Genomic DNA, 4,586 nt, shown 5'->3' with positions numbered 1-4,586 from the left:
CTATGGACTGCAATTTTAGGGTCTATCCCTGACATATCCTCAACCTTCCAGGCAGAAACGTCAATGTTGCGAGATAAACAACTGACAAGTTCTGTCTTCAGGGTGACGTCAAGATCCCGACCAATCGTCACCTTCTTATCATGCTCGAGCTCAATTTCCATCAGTTCTTCCACAGGAGCAAGTCTGACTTGTTGCCCATCCTCGGGATCAATCCTCGAGACTTGCATGACGTCGTTATTTATTTCTCGAACACTGGCAACATAGCATTGTCTGGCAGCTGTCTGGTCTCCGCGGACAACCCCAACGCCATTACTTGTTGGAAACTTCATGGCTAGGTGGAAGGTGGACACAATGGCTTTAATCTTGTTCAGGAGTGGTCTTCCCAGAATTGCGTTATAGGCCATTAAGACACGCACCACTTGAAAAGATGTCATCTCCATAACCTGTTTTTGGCCAGAACCCAGAGTTAGTGGAAGCTCAACTACACCCTCTGGAGTGATGACTCCTCCACCAAACCCCTGGAGAGGAGTTTTAACCGCTTTGAGCTGGTGAGAGGAGATTCCCATTTTGGCAAAAGCTTCTTGTGAAAGTATATTGGCCGCACTCCCGTTGTCAACCAAGATCCTCTTTACTTCAAAATTGGCCACAATCGCTGAGATTACCAAGGCGTCATCATGTGGAAGTGATACGCCTTCTAAGTCTCCAGTCCCAAAAGTAATATCCTCCAGCTTTCCCTGAGGCATCCCGGAGGCCAAGGCAAATCGTCGGGCATATTGTTTTCTTCCATTGTTGGAGTCTCCTCCCGAGGCAATACCTCCAATGATGATATTGATGGTTCCAGCAGTGGGTTGACCATCCCTCTTTGCCTCAGGGTCTTTTTCCCTGCCACGATCATTCCTCGGGCGTTTGTCGTTGCCGACGTAGGAGCTCAGGAGTCCTCTTTTAATAAGGGCTTCAATCTCCCGTTGCAGGGCCTTACAGTTCTCCGTGGTATGCCCGTGATCCCGATGGAACTCACAGTACTTGTTCATGTCCCTGGATTCGGGTGGTGACCTCATTCTGACAGGCCATTTCAGTTCCTTCATATCCTTGATCTCCATCAATATATTGGTCTTTGACGTATTTAAACGTGTGAACGTCGTCGGGGGAACCTCCTGTCTCTGTTTTTTCCGATGCTGTTCTTTACGAGGGTTCGGGTCATGCTGTCTTTTATGCTCGACCTTGTCATGGGATGGTCCAACCTTTCTCGGGTTCAGTGTTTCCTCCATATTTATGTACTTCTCGGCTCGGGTAAGAAGCTCGGTCACTGTCTTTGGCGGAGTTTTGGATAAAGACATCTTGAAGGCCTCACACTTTATGGCATATGTGAGGGCAGAAACCGCTGCAGTTATGTGTAGGTCGGGAATCTGAAGTCTTTCCTTGTTGAACCTGGTCATGAAGTCACGTAGGGTCTCATTTTGCCCTTGTCTAAGTTGCATGAGGGAAGCCGCTGTCCTCCTGATGCGTTTGCTGCTTGCGAAGAAGGTGGAGAACTTGTCCGCCAAATCCGAGAATGAGGCTATGGAGTTGGACTCTAAGGTTGAGAACCAATCCCTAGCGGCATTCGTCAAAGTTTGCGGGAAGGCCTTGCACATCACCTGATCTGGTGCGACCTGTAAATTCATGACGTCCATGTATATGTTCAGATGAATGATTGGATCGGTGGTCCTTATTCTTTATTGGCGATGACTTTACAATTGGAAATTAAAAACAAAGTGCCTCCAAGGGGCGCAAGCACACGAGTTACTGAAAAAAGTGTTACAGAGAACATGTAATTTTAATTTCCTTAACTTAGACTTAAACACTTTTTTCAGTAACTCGTGTGTTTGCGCCCCTTGGAGGCACTTTGTTTTTAATTTCCAATTGTAAAGTCATCGCCAATAAAAGAACACCCCTTTTTGGGACTTTGTCTCAAGAGATTTGTCCCTTACACAATCGTCTGATCCCTTTTAATTGTTAGCGACTAACCCGCGCGAAACAGAGTCATTTCGTCTCACTGGAGATGTTCAAAGTTGGATATGTTATCAACTCAAAATGCACAATCAAAAAATTGAATTTTATTATATTATAAATACAAGTATATTATCTATCTATTATCACACTTGATTAAAGTTGAGAAACTAAGGATCGACCAAATAGGAGGAGTAGAAACTGAATACATTTTACATACAAAATGGTGTTAACAACCATAAAAAAATGAAGCAATTTACAAATATACAATAAAACTTAACTAATTTTAACCATATTTTTAAATATTTTATTCTCAAAATAATTTTTTTGGACAATAAATTATGTACATTGTATTATGTTGCACACTTTTCACATATTTCCATTGTTGTTATCGAAGTCACTTGTAACAAGTGTTACAAACATGTCAATGTCTATTTTTATCAATAAGGTGCCCGTCATCACTTGTAACACTCATTGTTACGCCGTCATTGTCATCTATGTCACAACCACTTATAATATTAATTGCTACACCATCACCTTCTTCGCCATCTTAAAATTCAGAAATCAAACCCATATTCTTGAATGGCTACAAACCTTATAAGTGTTCAGAATTTGAAGCATAAACTCCAAATTTTGATTTGGGATGTTATGGGTGTATTGGAATTGCTGTGGTGAAGATAAAATTGAAGGCAGAAACTTCAAAATATTCACAATGGTCGTCAAAGAACTTTTGAATTTGCTGGGCTCTGGAATTTGTGCTAGGTTCGTTAGTTAAGGCTGATTTCACTGCACACGTAGAATTAAAAAGAATAAGTAGTATTTGTGGGATTTGAAACTTAATGGGGTGAATGGAATAATTAACTCAAAACGGAATTGCTAAAAAATGTAACAATAAACTCTATTATAGTGACTTTTGTGACAATTTCCCTTGAAGAAGAATTCAGGAGAAACCAAAGATCCAGCAAGAGAGCCCAAATGATTAAGATCCAGTTGGGACTAGCTAAAGGCTAGCTCGTAACTGGGCTCTCTCCTTTTGTTGGCAGTAGCGACCCTTAAAAAGTAGGGCAAAATTGACAGAGGCCCTTACAATTTGTGCAAAAAAAAAAGTGGAAATTACACAATAACAGGTATTTAAAGATCACTTTTAAAAATTCAGGTGCAAAATTTAATTAATCAAAAATCAGGTATTATAATTAAACCACCACACCTCATACACCTCAAACCCTAGATCTGTTTCCCCTTTCTTTCTCAACATTTCCCTTCTCTATATCGCGTCTTTTCTCCTGCAACACGCTATTTCCAATGACATGGCACCATTGGCGTTGAGGTGCGGCATCGAATGGGCGGTTGTTGAGGAGCGCCAGCCGCCGGAGACACCAACAGTGGCGTCGCCTCACCCCTGCAACCAAGAGAATCACAGTGTGCGATCTATCGCATAGCCCAGCACAACAGCAACATCGCCTCGCCACTGCAACTGAGAGAATCACTGTACGAGATCTGTCACCTCGCTGATGCAATCAAGAGAATCGCTGCTGGGAAGGTCTGTCACTGTAGCTCTATGGTACACGAAATAGCAGGGCCTAGTATAGAGGAGTGACGATTCGTCGAAGTGGTGTGTCCTGAAGAGTGTTGGAATGGTGTGCGGTGCAGGTGAAGCTAGTGAAGAGCGTTGGAGTGGGTGTGTCGTGAATCCTCATCGGTGTACAACGGGGTTGGTTGGGTTTTTTGAGTGATGTTGGATGCGGTGGTGGTTGTCCTGAAGGTGGCTCTGTTTGTTTGTTTAGTGGGATTTGTTGGGTCTTTTGAGTGTTGGTGTTCAGTGGCCTTGTCGGTGTGCAGTGGCTTTAGCGGTGGTGGTGGCCTTGACGATTGATCTATATGCGATGGTGTTGGTGTTGTTGAAGATGATTGTTGTCGTGGTGGCAGTGGTTGTTTTCGGTGGTTGTTGTATTGGCGGGGGGGGTTGTGGGTCGGTGGTTGTTGTATTGGCGGTGGAGATTGTGGTGAGGTTGTAAGTTGGGTATTATTGGTTTGTTTGGTGGTGGACCTGGAGGTAGAGATTAGTGGCGGCGATTTTGTTGATGGTGATACCTTAGTGTTGTTGTTGGTGTTAGTGCTGTTGTGGTGGTGACGGGGTGACGGTGGTTGCAAGTGGCGTGGTGGTAGTGAAGTTTGTGGTGTTGTGGGGGTGACGGTGTGGTGATCGGTGGTGGGGTAATTGGTGCATGTGACCAACTATTTAGAATATGTGACCAATAAATTTGAACATATGTGACTTGTAATTTTTTTGATCTGTGATAAAGGAATTAATTTGTGACCTATAAATTTTTTGTTTGTGACCTCGAAATAGTCTGTGACTTACAAAATTTTTGATTTGTGACCTCAAAATAATCTGTAACCAATTAATTCAATGATCTGTGACCAATAATTATGGATCTGTGACTATTAATTATGTAACTGTGACTTTATTATATTTAATTAATAAATATTTTCAATTAATTATACAAAAACCTGAATTTTGAATTTTTAAACTTTGTATCTGATTTATGAATTGGTGTAAACAATACACCTGACTTATCAATTTTTCCCAAAAAAAA

The sequence above is a fragment of the Olea europaea genome, unplaced genomic scaffold (assembly GCF_002742605.1).
Source record: "Olea europaea var. sylvestris unplaced genomic scaffold, O_europaea_v1 scaffold349, whole genome shotgun sequence".
Classification (NCBI taxonomy): Eukaryota; Viridiplantae; Streptophyta; class Magnoliopsida; order Lamiales; family Oleaceae; genus Olea; species Olea europaea.
This window is presented reverse-complemented; position numbering follows the sequence as displayed.